The 15,228-nt window shown below is 40.8% G+C and overlaps 1 long non-coding RNA gene across 1 annotated transcript; it reads right to left on the bottom strand.

The window, feature by feature from the left end:
- Window positions 1-4,631: 4,631 nt before the first annotated feature.
- LOC143419163 (uncharacterized) lies at window positions 4,632-14,095 on the bottom strand. Its single transcript, XR_013099140.1, has 4 exons — window positions 13,931-14,095; window positions 12,519-12,623; window positions 5,870-6,466; window positions 4,632-5,518 (listed from the first exon to the last, which is right to left on the bottom strand). It is a non-coding gene; the product is annotated as an uncharacterized LOC143419163 (long non-coding RNA).
- Between the last annotated feature and the right edge of the window lie 1,133 nt (window positions 14,096-15,228).

The raw sequence follows: 15,228 nt of genomic DNA, 5'->3' as shown, positions 1-15,228 counted from the left end.
TTTTCTCTTTCTTTCCCTTTTTTCTTTTTCTTTTTTTTTCTTTTATTTCACAGCCGAAGATACATTTTTGGACTCATTTCACAGCTTAAATGTACTACTTAACCTTAATGTACAGACCACCTGGGTCTGGGTGCAGTTCCCCCCTCCAGGGGCAAGGGTACCTAGACCCGGTTCGTAGAGTACGCTTGGGGAGTGTGATCGTGTGTACAGCGTCTCTTTATGTCTGTCTCCACGTTGGTTGAGTGTGGAGTAAGTGCATATGAGAGCATGAGGGTGGGAATGGATGTTTGTGTCTATATGTCAGGTTGGGTATCAGACGCCACCTCTCTGGGGACATCTCAGGCCCTCCAAGGTTTGGAGGCCTATCTCCACCCACCACCACTTCCCCTGCCAGTGGCGGACTCCCTCAGGTGTCGGTGCGTTGGTGGTTCTTTGTGTCTGGGGGTGGGCGTCCGGGTACACACCGGCTCACTCCTTGGCGGCCGCTTATCGGGGCCTGGAGCCTGGGGCTCGCTCGGGCCACTTCGGAGGTGGGGTGCCCCCGGCCTCTCGGCCTGGGGCTCGGTCACTCAGGCACAGCTGGCTGCCGGCGGAGCTCACGGGCGCGTCACTGCAACTCCCCCTGGCTTCTGCTCCGTGGCTGCTGAGTGAGCCCTCATCTGGGACTCTCCTCAGCTCTTACTGGGACAGTGGCGCGGCTGCCCCTCTGTTGGTCTTCCTTGGTCTGTTGTGTTCTGGGGGCCTCTGGATGTCTGGAGTTTTGATCTCCTCCATACCTGCTTCATGCCCTGGTGGACGGGGCTGTGGCCCCCCCCACACCCTCTAGCAGATCATTACATGGAGAAACCTTTGGAATGCAAGCATGCTGATCCACACAGGTATGCACACAGGTGTACACACGGATATTCACAGACGCGGACTACAGCTTTCTTGGCTGCTGCCTCAAAGCACATTTTGCGCTGTCTATCTTGCGTGCTGCACAATATCGTTTATTATTTAGTATCTACTGCTAGCTAGTTTATTGTGATGGTGCCGTTTTTTTTATTATGTTGCTCTTTGTTGTTTGCTTTCTCTTCTGTTTTTTTTCTCCATACAGGTGACCCAGGTGTTTTTTTGTTTTTTTTTGTTTGTTTTTTTTCTTTCTTCCCCCCCTTCTCACCGTCTCTTCTCCCCTTTGGTTTTCTTTCTCTCCCTCTCTTTCTTTCATTCTTTCTCCCTGTCCTATCCCCCAGTCATGTCTGTCCCGTTTGTAGCAACTGTAAATACAATTAATTCATAATTATAATAAAGGTCAATCAAATGGACCAATATCGCAAGGCCATGATGATCCACTTGGTAAAATAAATCCGCTTGGCATCTTTCTTGGCCTTAAGACAACAATTCTGATGGCTATAGATCCAAACGGGACACAAAAAAAAAAAAAAAACCCCTTAATGTACAGATCATCTGTAATCCTTCTCTTTTCTTTCTGTCTATATGTATAATATATATGTTGATGTTTATGTGTACAAAAGGAAACCTCTTAATAAAAAAGACATTGTTTAAAAAAAAAGTGGGATACTTAGACGCCGGTTAAGTGGAGCTTCCTGTTAAGCTGCGGGAAGCGCTTATAAATTAACATAAGACTTAGAAATCGGGCCGCTGTCCTGGACAGAGAACGGTCTGTCCTGGACAGAGAACGGTCAATTGAACAGCAAGGTGGGCAAACCTGGGCTTAGAGGCTTTTAAATCTGTCGAAAAGGTAGGATGACCGATATCGGAGGCAGAGGAAGTGACGTTGAAAATGTTTGTTTTCTCTTTGATCTTTTAGTAGAATAAGCGGTTATAATGCACACTTTCTTACACATACTGAAAAAGTGCTCATGAAGAGATGATCTGTTGTGAAAGGTGACTTAGAGTGCAGTAAAAGGTCAATGCATGCACGCTTATGGTCACAGATATTACGTAGATTTATTTCTAGGGTAGAGGTGAAACATTTTGCTTTGTCTTTGCTTAGCAAGTAGTGATGCAGAAGGTGTTAAAGATATTCATGCCATGAATAAGTCGACAGGAAACATATGGAGAGTGAGACACCTACAGTGGGGCAAAAAAGTATTTAGTCAGCCACCGATTGTGCAAGTTCCCCCACCTAAAATGATGACAGAGGTCAGTAATTTGCACCAGAGGTACACTTCAACTGTGAGAGACAGAATGTGAAAAAAAAAATCCATGAATCCACATGGTAGGATTTGTAAAGAATTTATTCGTAAATCAGGGTGGAAAATAAGTATTTGGTCAATAACAAAAATACAACTCAATACTTTGTAACATAACCTTTGTTGACAATAACAGAGGTCAAACGTTTACTATAGGTCTTTACCAGGTTTGCACACACAGTAGCTTGTATTTTGGCCCATTCCTCCATGCAGATCTTCTCGAGAGCAGTGATGTTTTGGGGCTGTCGCCGAGCAACACGGACTTTCAACTCCCGCCACAGATTTTCTATGGGGTTGAGGTCTGGAGACTGGCTAGGCCACTCCAGGACTTTCAAATGCTTCTTACGGAGCCACTCCTTTGTTGCCCGGGCGGTGTGTTTTGGATCATTGTCATGTTGGAAGACCCAGCCTCGTTTCATCTTCAAAGTTCTCACTGATGGAAGGAGGTTTTGGCTCAAAATCTCACGATACATGGCCCCATTCATTCTGTCCTTAACACGGATCAGTCGTCCTGTCCCCTTGGCAGAAAAACAGCCCCATAGCATGATGTTTCCACCCCCATGCTTCACAGTAGGTATGGTGTTCTTGGGATGCAACTCAGTATTCTTCTTCCTCCAAACACGACGAGTGGAGTTTATACCAAAAAGTTCTACTTTGGTTTCATCTGACCACATGACATTCTCCCAATCCTCTGCTGTATCATCCATGTGCTCTCTGGCAAACTTCAGACGGGCCTGGACATGCACTGGCTTCAGCAGCGGAACACGTCTGGCACTGCGGGATTTGATTCCCTGCCGTTGTAGTGTGTTACTGATGGTGACCTTTGTTACTTTGGTCCCAGCTCTCTGCAGGTCATTCACCAGGTCCCCCCGTGTGGTTCTGGGATCTTTGCTCACCGTTCTCATGATCATTTTGACCCCACGGGATGAGATCTTGCGTGGAGCCCCAGATCGAGGGAGATTATCAGTGGTCTTGTATGTCTTCCATTTTCTGATGATTGCTCCCACAGTTGATTTTTTCACACCAAGCTGCTTGCCTATTGTAGATTCACTCTTCCCAGTCTGGTGCAGGTCTACAATACTTTTCCTGGTGTCCTTCGAAAGCTCTTTGGTCTTGGCCATGGCGGAGTTTGGAGTCTGACTGTTTGAGGCTGTGGACAGGTGTCTTTTATACAGATGATGAGTTCAAACAGGTGCCATTCATACAGGTAACGAGTGGGGGACAGAAAAGCTTCTTACAGAAGACGTTACAGGTCTGTGAGAGCCAGAGATTTTCCATGTTTGAGGTGACCAAATACTTATTTTCCACCCTGATTTACGAATAAATTCTTTACAAATCCTACCATGTGGATTCATGGATTTTTTTTTCACATTCTGTCTCTCACAGTTGAAGTGTACCTCTGGTGCAAATTACTGACCTCTGTCATCATTTTAGGTGGGGGAACTTGCACAATCGGTGGCTGACTAAATACTTTTTTGCCCCACTGTATATAGGGCAAAATGTGGTTGAGCTTGTAACCGAATGTGTGCCTGCAAAAGTAACAGTGTTGTACAAGACGTGCTCGAGATGATCAGATAAGAGAAGAAGAGAGCGAGCAACAGGAAACAGCTGGAGGGAAGACGGTGAAAGCGGCTCTTTAAGTGTGTTAAAGGTTGTCAAAAATATCGCTTACACAAATAAATAAAATTGAAGATTAAATACATAAAGGATAGAACCCAGAACATGATAAGTTGAACCAACTTTGAATAATTAAGAGAACAATTGATGAATACATTAGATTACTGAGGCGTAGCAGGGGGAGGAGTTTTTTTTTATACTTTACAGCAGCGGTCCCCAACCTTTTTTGCGCCACGGAACAATATTTTCACGGACCGGCCTTTAAGGTGTTGCGGATAAATTCAACAAAATAAAACTAGTACCGATACCGAAAAAAAGAAGATTTATTCATAACACACGTGAAAAGACCCAGGAAAACCGAGTTAACGATAAAAACACTAACAAAATAACACTGAAAACCGATAAAAACCCTGAAAACCATACATTTCACACCTGAGCCTCAACTCTCGCGGCCCGGTACCAAACGACTCACGGACCGGTACCGGTCATGTTAAAAGAATGTTGGAAATTTGATCAGAATACGGTGAAAATGAGAGAAACAGACATTTTTCTCAGATCATTGTGTTAAATTGTCATAATCGCCGTGTTCTTTAAGACTATCAGCTCTACTCTAAACAACCCTGAAAGCCTCTGCTGACACATGTCATCAGTTCCTTTCTTTCTTTGTAAACAAGGTCGAGTCTGTCAGGTCAGCAATAGTACTTCCTACAGATGACCCATCAGTGTTTATTCCATGACTGTAAACATGTTTCCATTCGTCACTTCAGTCTTTACTCTGAAATACAGGAAATGACATCATGGCTCAAAATCTTTGTCGTTCAAACAATTCTTTATTTAACATTTTTTTAACTTTATTTAACAAAATACATTCAATAAAAACTTCAACTGAAACTGATTTTTAATCCAACCACTGAAAAAAAAGGTAACGACTGAACACAAACACTACAGAAGAACAATTTATAAAGATTAACATTGAACTATAGGAACAGTTTGATTCATAGCCTCATTAGAACTTTAACTTAAACTTAAGGAGAGCCGACCTGAGCTCTGTGGAGCCTGATCTCCAGGGTTTTAAGTTGGACTCTGAAACCAGAAGAGGATGTTTCTCTCTCTTCAGATTCGCTGTCGTCCTGTGATGGGAACGGTTTCAGCCCTGCGTGATCGCGCTGATGTTTGCACAGAGCAGATGATGAAGTGAATGTTTTGGCACAGTGGTAACAGTGAAACAGTTTATTAGTAACGTGGGATCGTTTGTGTGCAGAGTATGAACTGAGATTACTGAAGCTCTTGTCACACTGCTCACAGCTGTAGTTTCCTTCCATGTGTGTACGTTCATGCTCGTTACGATGACCTGACTGTGAGAAGCTTTTGTCACAGTGTCTGCACTTGTATGGTTTCGCTCCTGTGTGGACTCGTTTGTGTGTTTTAAGCTGACTTGCAGTGGTGAAGGATGACCCACACTGATCACAGAGGTGCTTTTTGACCCCACTGTGAAAGAGTTCATGTTGTTTTAACTCAGCTGATGTGGGGAAGCTTCTCCCACATTCTTTGCAGTATTTCAGTTTGTCTCCAGTGTGTTTACGTTGATGTATTTTTAGGCCGGCTTGCTGACTGAAAGTTTTTCCACAGATGTCACAACGAAAGTCTTTCCCACCACCACAGCGATGACAGGGTTGAGAAGTGGATCCATCTGTGTCGCTCTGCTTCTAAACAAAGACACAAAGACCGTGTAAGTCAGTCCTTCAACACTTTTATCCTGAAAGTCGCCTGAAATAAAGAGCATCTCTGCAGACGTCCAATTACATTTTACTGTTTCGATTAACACACTCAGTTTACTGGGCTACAATAACTACAATACTACCACCATAATACTACAGCAATACTTATTTAATATTACAGTAACATCTGACTTACACTTAAATGAAATGAAAACCTGAATAATGGCTCAGAGCTACTCTTCGGTGGTGCAGAACTGCTAACATGCTAACACAATTTAATGAGCAGACTTGTTCCAAACAGTCAGACTGAACTTACAAGATAAAAATAAAAATACAAACCTCACAGTAACTGCACTTGTAGAGTCTCTTTCTGGTGTGGATCTGTTGGTGTTGTCTCAGGTACTGTGGAGTTTTAAAAGTCTTCTCACACAGGTCACATTGATAAGGTCTCTCCTCAGTGTGGGTAAACATGTGGCGTTGTAACTCTGTGTCTGTTGTAAAGTATTTGCCACACTGATCACACCATTACACATCTTCTCCGGTGTGAATGCGTACGTGTATATTTCGGTACCCTAGCTGGCTGAACGTTTTTCCACAGATGTCACAGCTGTATGCCTTAACTCCAGAGTGGGTAACTAGATGTCTCTGTAAGTGGCTACTGTGAATAAAAGCTCTGCCACACTGATCACAGCTGTAAGCTTTAACTCCACTGTGGACGACTTGGTGTGTTTTCAGGGAATTCTTCCAGGAAAACGACTTTCCACACAAGTCACAGCTGAACGGTCTCTCTCCAGTGTGGATGAGCTGATGTTGTTTTAGTTTAAACTTCCAGGTAAAATCCTTCCCACACTCGTCACAGGTGTTTTTTTTCTCTCTCTTTCTTCTGTGAGGTTTGTCGGCCTCCTGAGAGCGCTGACTTCTCGGTCCATGTTGGTCCTGCAGTGACAGAGATACAAACAGAGGCAGTGAGTGAAATGCAGTCATTAAACAAACTGAAGCTTCAAACTCCCTCCATTAACACTAGTTTTAAACCTGAAGGTGGAGTGTGGCACCAAACACCTTAAAGGTCTCTTATCCCCACCTACTGGTAGTAGTAACACATTACATCCAACCTGCTGTTAAAGATAATTAATCATTGTTCAAACACTCTAAAATCATGCCCATCCCTCCTGCCTGTGCACAAATATTAATGCTAACACACTCAGAATAGTAATAAATGTTTACCAGGTCTGTACTTTTTTATATTTCCTGTTTGTTTCCTATTATATATTTCTATAATTGTATAATTTATTCGATAATAATAAATCATATGTAACAGTTACTAGCTTGGTTCAGTGAAGGATGATGTCAGAGTCTGACTGTAACCTGACGTTTTTTTTTACTTTTACTCGCTACATTAAAAAAAAAAAAAAATCTGTATTTTCTACTCCTTACATTTTCAACACAGGCTTGTTACTTTTGGTTTAAGTCATTTGAGGGGAGTTATTTCATCACTGCGGGCTTCAAAGATCAAATTGATTTGAGCCTAAACAGTAACACATGAAATCCAATCCTGCATCATACACCAGGCTGTGTGGTAAAGTCCTATAAATGGAGCATGTAACGATCACTGTAACACAAACCGTAAATCTTATCTGAGTTTAAAGGTTTAAATCACCATCAATTTCATCCTTCTATGATTCAGAGTTTGGCGACATCCTTATCATACAGAGTTCCGTTGGCTGAGTTGGGAAAAAGTTCTCAATAGAGTTTTTGAGCTCAGCAAGGAAATCTGTCAGTTCATGGTGTGAGATTATTATATTATCTTATGCCACGTTATACCCCTAATTAAAGATAGTGAAATTATTATGTAGTTTTAGTTTGCATTATTCTCCTGACTTTGAAGAAGGTGACAACTATTACAGTTATTAAACTGATTTGTATTACATTAGACTGCTGATTTATTGTGAATGAGTGATATTGTTTTATGATGCATTATACTGCTGAGGTATAAGAAATACTGTTTTCAGAGAGTCATGGCCTTATTTGTCTGATTAGAAGAGAACAGAGCATACCGGAGAGGTTTTCTGCCCCATCTCATCAGGAGGAGATAAAACAGGGAGCCAAGGCCGTCACTTAGGCGCCGTAAGAGAGAAAGAATGTGAATGTTTAGGTTTTATGACTAGGTGGAGGGGGGCTGAAGCTATAAGAATGTGAGAAACACTCAGACGCTTCGAGATCAGGCGGACACCCTCCCGCGCTCATCTCCCCTCCGGATGGTTTATGCTCAAAAGTGTTGAATTGTATGGAATAAAAGATTGTTGATTGAGCATTTATACACCGAGTATTGTCCTTCCTTCAGCCCAAAGATCAAAAGAATTGGGAGATTTAACAATGGACATGGCATGTATGATGCAGTGAAGGCATTTCAAGTGAAGCTGTCACAAATGCACCAGTGCAACCTGTCTCACTTTCCCTGTTGCCAAGTAATGTTGAACCAAGTCGGCGCACTTTGCTGATAAACTGAGCGCACTGAGTTCGCGGCGCTTTGGTGACTGTGAAGCACAAAAAGAGAATTTCAAGCTTCTTTTTTACGTGGAAACTGCACCTGTGCAGATTCAGATGGAGCTGCAGTGTAATGGTACACTCAAGGCAAAGTACGACACTGAATGGCCTGCACAGTTTATTAGTTCCATTCCTGCAGCAATGCCCCAGCTCCGTCTACATGCAGCTCCAACCTTGTGTATGTTTTCATTTATTTTTTCTGGGGTTTTTGCAGCATGTTCATATTTCTAACTTGCATAATTTTGACAGGATATATTTTTATGAAGATCAAAACATTTAAAGTTAAAGTTGATTTTTTAAGTTTATTTATTCTGGAATAAAATTCCTGTCTGTTTTTATTCATATTTCTGTTTAAAAAACATGGTTTTAGTGTGTTCAATAAATGTTTATCTTGTTTGGCCCGCGACCTAAAGTGTGCCTTGAGTTTTGCTCCCTGTGCAGTTGAGTTTGACACCCCTGGTGTAGAGGATGGAAATCAGCCAGGACAACTCATGAAACATCTGCAGACATCTGGTTGAATTCAGTTGTGTACATCCACAGAGAGCAGCAGGTCAGCTGATCACAGCCTGTACATTAAGAACATCGACTGGAGCTCTCAATAGAAATGATTGTGAGCTGTGACTCTTTTCCCCACACTGAGCCACTACAGCTGATTTTAGGGTTGAATCCTGCTGAATCCCACTTTAACCTCTTCCCTGCCCATTTTCCTCTTTAGAGGCAAAGTCACCCTCTACAATGTAGGCATTGTATTATTACATGAATATTACATTACATTAATATAGCACAAGGTTCAGTTAGTTTTGCATAAAATATATATCAGTACTTCATCTTTTACCCCTTTAAGACCTACCATAGAACCAAGAGCTTATGTTTATATTTTTACTAGAGATGGCACGATACCACTTTTTTATGTCCGATACCATAAATTTGGATATCTGCCGATACCGATATGAATCCGTATTTTTTAATCAACAGAACTGTTTTTTTTTTAATATCTTGCTGTTTTTGTATAAGTTCATACTCAAGTTAAAAAACAAAACACTAAAGCTATTCTGTTATACCTGTATGCAAAAAATACACAGCACCCAAATATTTCATAGTTCAGTAATAGTGATCAATCTAATACACTTAATCCTACTCCATCCTCCCTATTCTGGTATTTTAAGGAGTAAGTAACCTAAATAATAGGGCTCTAAAACTCCCAGCAAAAAAAAAAAATAGATAGGGAATCACCCACCCTCCACTTCATGATGCTTAATCAACATAATCAACTTTAATTTGATGCAGTGTGAAAAAAGATTCACAGAAATCAATTATTTTTCAAGAATAATTAAATAGATTCAACATCTTTCTTCAACAGAATTGCAGACTGCACAGATGGTACCTTCCCAAAGGAAAAAGTAGTAAAGCTTACTAGGGTATATTAGGCTTAGTTACTATATACAGTCATGGACTTCTATACATTTTACATCAGATTAAAACTTTGGGTGTAAGATTCAGATAATTATTTATTAAAATCTAGACATTTTAAATGAGAATAAGAAAGAAAAGGATGTCTTTGTGCCCCCTTTTCCCTGTTAATGCCCTATCGGCCACCCTGGCTAAACTTTGCTAGATCCGCCCCTGCACAGTTACCAGCCGTCAGCTAGAAAAGGATCCTGGTGTAGAAAGTAATATTAAATAAATTCTAACAACAGCTTATCAAGGTTAAACGTGCTGCTGTTGTTCAGCTGCTGGTTTCCTCTTTCTGGCGCGAAGTGGGCAATAAACAAACAAGAGAGACGGACTCGCGACAGAAAAGCCGATCAGCTGATCATGATTTCATGACTGAAGTAGCAGCAGGAGAGGGAGGGGGAGAGAAGAGGCAGTCGCTCCATATATGTTCCATCGCAGGAATGCTTTACAAACATTCAGAGACGAACTTACACACTTGCTTTACTTCTCTCTGGGATAACTTCCTCGGAGATGAAATGCCGGATTGGTAGCGAGGCTACAAATACACACAGCCGCTCTATCACGTGAGCACACTGCTCTGACGTGCTACGGTTATGAGCCGAGTTACGCCATGTCGCAAGTTTTGTGAGGTGCTTTTTTGAAATTTAATGGATCGGATTACATTTTTTATTTCTCTCCGATATCAGATCCAGTAATTTACGTCAGTATCGAACCGATACGATACGTGATATCGGATCGGTCCATCTCTAATTTTTACATGCCCTTAATGCAGGGCTCTAGAGTGCGACCAATTTGGTCGCAAATGCGACCAAATTTTTCAGTGGTGCGACTAAAAAATATATTTGCTTGCACCTGTGCGACCAAATGTTCGGGTAGCAAAAAAAAAAAAAAAAAAAAATCTGCAACCTTCCCTGTGGTCAACAACAGACACACATTATGCCCCTATCGTGGACTAAACCAATCAGAGATAGTAAGGGGCGGGACCTCTCTGATTGGCCGTGGTCCAGTTGAAAGTGCAGGTGGAAGTGGGAGGTGAGTAGCTTGAATAAAGCGATATCAATTCATTAAATCCTGAATCGACTTTTAAATATAACTGTGTTTTGCCAGAAACGCCAGATTCTCAGATTAAAGCTCACAAAACCATTTCAACAACAACCAAACAGCAAATGAGAGCAGGTACACGGACTCCACACAAAGACGTAAACACAGAGCCAACGCATCAGAATCAGCTTTGTCTTTCTCGGCTTTCTCAGCTTAGCGATCCTGATGCGTCCGGTCCACGCTGTGATTACGTCTTTTTGCGCTGATTCTGAGCTGCAGGTTTTGTCTCTCTCCAACCAAAATTCACCGAGCCAGCAGCAAAAGAAGCAGCAAACTGCGCTTCACATTTGATCAATGTCGTAATGAATTTTGCTGTTTTGCTTCCACGACTATTAAAATCACACTTCATGCACAGCTAGCTCTCTCTCTCTCTCTCTGTACTTCAAGAACAGTTTCCCGTCTCCAATCTCTGTTTTCTGTATTATTCATTCGCTTATTACCCACCAGTCTACCGCTGTTTACGGCGCTGTGGCTGCTGTCTTTTTCTATTCTTTTTTTCACTTAAATGACATCGGACAAGCAAGCCTATTTTTTCTGTTGTTCAATACTGAAGAAATTTAAACTTTATATGCAGAACATTGTAGAATATTTTTAAGGTTATCTGCTATAAAAAGCCAGACAAGGAAAATCTCCTTCATGTTTTTCTGTGTTTTATTCTCAGTTACTTTCACACAAAGGCATCTGCTGTGATGTTCACAATTCTGAAGAAGTCAGTACTGATAAATGATCAGAATTATAATATTTCTGACTGTCTGAGGCTAATTTGAATCGAATCGGGACTTTGAAAACCGGAATCGAATGGATTATAGAAATCAGTGATGATACCCAGCCCTAGTGAGCAGCCTAGGCACGACAGAAGTGGATGTAGCTGTAATAGGAAAAGAACTATTGCTAACTTTTCTGTTAAGTTAAGGCCTGATCCTTCTGAAATTCATAGCCAGTGCTCTGACACGGTGTCATCAATCTTTGAATGCTGAAAAAGCACAGTGTATCCAGAAAAACACATTATATTATATAAATTATTATAAAATTTGTGTGCGCCTAACTTTTGTGCTGGTACACCTAACTTTTTAAAGTTAGGCGTACCGGCAAAAAGTTAGTCTAGAGCCCTGCCTTAATGCCATTTTGGGGAGCATTTCAAGTTGCTATACATCAATATGACCATTATATCCCAAATGTTAATAATATCTATGCATTAAGTCCATAGTAACTACATAAAGTGCAAAAAAACTGCAATAAAATACAAAAAAATTTAAATTGTTTTTGTTTTGTTTTTTACACATATTTGTAGTTAGAAAATTGTATCCCTCAAAACTGTAAATTTAAAAAAGTTGCACATTGTTTCCAACCACAGGAAATTTGTTTTTGAGCATTTTTGAGGAAAAACAAAAATAAATATTATAATGCAAATTTGCAAACAAACAGCATGTGCATCAAAATAAACTATTACCAACAGTGCAGTTTGAGTTCTAAGCATCCCAGAAACAATACAGAAAAGAATAAAGTCAAACATGACTTTTAAAAACACCAGTATAGGTGTCGCTGAAGGCAGGTTTTGGCAGGTAAAGTTGGACATGTGATAGTTCGCGCTGGCATCTATTCCAACATAGGAAGTGCTATGAACAGCAAAGCGTGTTTCTGGTATATTATGTTTTTTTGCTGCAAGTGCTTTTTATGCAATTTCTGCAAATACATATGTGGAAGGAAACGTGACCTAGGGCAAGCTGATGGCATAAGATGTAAGTACAACTATTCCTAAATAAAATAATTGTGTTAGCTTAAGTGCAGTTCTACCGGGATTTTAAAATTGTTACGCAAAACGGAGCATTCCTGCTCCAATAGGCCTTAAAGGGTTAATGGAGTATTTCTTAACACTAGTATCTGTCACCTTCTTTGTCGAACTCATTGTTTTCTCTGCAGTGGCTGAGCTGAGTCCAAGTAGCGTAAATGTTCCCCTGCTGCTCCGTCAGACTCTTCTCCTCCTGCTGATCAGCTGGGACACAAAACAGAACTTTGTTAGGCTCCACACTGCACTGAAGAGTCAAAGTGTCTCATATGTTCATCTGAGAGCACAAACAACAAATTTTAGCTTCCCTGGGTGAGCAACTTGTTTAAAACATACACAAAAGGTTTGAGCACCGATACCAAATTCAGCAGTATGGCACACCAGTACCAGGAGAGCAATTCCTCTTTAAAAAAAGCCCTGGCAAAGAACAAAAACAGAACAATCGATGGACCTGCATAAACGAGTACAGTGTTTCCCAACCACTGTGCCGCGGCATATATACGTGTGCCGTGAGAACTGATCAGGTGTGCCGTGGAAGATTATCCTATCTGAGTGGGTGTAGAAATCTGAGCCATGATCTGAGTAACCCTCATCACTCAGTCACACTCCGATTCTCTACTTATATCAAGTCCATTGCACTACTTTCAAGCATTCTGCAACCTGTCCTCTAATTTATTCTTACTGTCTTACTATTTATATTGTTTTCCATGCACGGTTGGTGTGGAGCACCCACAATTTAGTTGAATATGTACAAAGACAATAAAAGACTATTCTATTCTATTTTAAAAACTCTGCAGTACTTTTAAAACACAGATCCCCTCTTGGGGTTCGAGGCTGTATTTGTTTTAAAAATGAATCTCTGGTATCTCTGGCCTATCATTATTATTTTGCTAACAGTTAATCAGGCTCATTTACTGAATACTGATCAGAATTTATCAAATTATCTTTGAAATGATTCTAACAACAGGCCTCTCAGAGTGAGGCCAGTTTTTACAATCACATGCCCTGTGGGCTGACACAACTTTGCTGATAAGACAAAGGCAGCTGTGTTTTAGTCTGGAATACATTTATTTTTTACCTTTCTTTTAAATTGATTTCATTATAGCACTTTTACCGCCAACATATTTGGATTTTTTGGCGCTGGAAGTGACCTTATATTGATGATGGCTGGCGTTAGCTAGCTAGCTTGGATAGCATGCTGCATTCAAAAACTATGCAGGTGCCACACAGTGACAGAGATGCTAACTAGCGCTTAGTAACAGACTAATAAAATAATAGAAACTCTGATTACACTTAGCTAATTTAAAAGCTTTCTTCTAATAATAACACTTCTCTGTGTTTCATTAGCATTTGTTAATATTTTCTTGTAAATTAGTTTATAGCAGCTTGACTTGATGTAGAGGCTTTTTCTTTCAACTGGTTCACAAATAACTGACAACAGAGACCGAGGAGAGCAACAGAAAACTTCACTCAGGAGCTAAATTCAAGATTGACTGAACTCAGATCAAAGTTACCTTAGTGCTTCACTTTAGATGAGGAAGAAAAATAAACTAAAACACAAACGCAATGAAGCGGGAACTTCGCGGCTTCTTCTTCTTTGGGGTTTTTCTTTGGCGGTTAGAGCTTTAAGGTGCATTACCGCCACCTGCTGGACTAGATGGTTCTTAAACTAAAACTAGACATTTAAAAGTATTTTAATAAACAATAAAAACAAAGACAAAATGTTTCAGTGTGTTATATTCATGAACATAAACATCAGATGGCTTCAGCTTACGCTTACCCCCATTTATTTAAGAGAATTTGCTCTCTGCAGGCGAGGATTTTTTGTTTAGAGGATCTTTGTAAGCCTGTATTTACTTTAAAAGAAGGGAAGCACTTCTTCATTCTACAGAAAAGGTGACACATTACAGATGAGTTCATAAAAAGTGTCTCTGTCACTCTTTCAAGGCTCTGTCACTTTTTCTTTTTGACTGGAACAGCATGGTAAAGTAGGCCTAGGCTGCCATCTTGTGGCAGTGTGTTGTTACTACAACATATGAAATTGTGTTTCTATTGGAAATATAATTCAGCACCACTGAGCCGCTCTCTCAGTTACAAACTGAACCTGTTTCTTAGACATATAAATCACTAAGTACAGTGAAGCTTTTGGTTTTGTAAAAGTGTTTCTTATTCTAAATGCATGTTGATTTTTATCAGGGTGAAGAGCAGTTAGCAGTGCATTCATGGACATCTTTAAACTATTAATTGAAGAATCTTTGGTGATGATGGCATGAACTAGAAGCGCAAGCTCCAGGTGAGACTGCACAGAACAACAAGTGTCCTTAAACTGCATCAACTGATGACTTCTCACAATTTTATTCCACTGTGTGTTTTTATCATTGAACGTTTCTGTCTTCAGGTTTCTCTCAGACCAAGATTGAATGTGATGACAAGGGTGATGGATGGTGTGACATGTGCTGCTGGCCCACAGAACCAGGTGAGTATGCTGTCCATGTGCTCTGCAACAATGAGGACATCCAACACTCTCAGTTAAGATTAGTTTTCATGATTGTTGCCTCAAGGCCTGAGATCATGGTGGTGGGCTTGTGATGGACACACATGGCTGAAACCTCTCCTGTAGAGGCTAAGCCCAGGCTTGAAACCACTGGGGTGTTCGTTGGCAGGGGTGACGCAATGTCACTGGTATGCATGAATTTATTAAACTTGATACAGTCCAATAACTCCAGCCTTACTCATCTTGTCCTTCAGATTCTTTATTTCTAGGATTTAACAGCAGTGCAGCGGTCACAAACTGTTTGCTTCCTCCCGATCA

Source organism: Maylandia zebra, linkage group LG6, assembly GCF_041146795.1.
Source record: "Maylandia zebra isolate NMK-2024a linkage group LG6, Mzebra_GT3a, whole genome shotgun sequence".
Classification (NCBI taxonomy): Eukaryota; Metazoa; Chordata; class Actinopteri; order Cichliformes; family Cichlidae; genus Maylandia; species Maylandia zebra.
The sequence above is the reverse complement of the archived record's forward strand: the minus strand, read 5'-3'. Positions and strand labels throughout refer to the sequence as shown.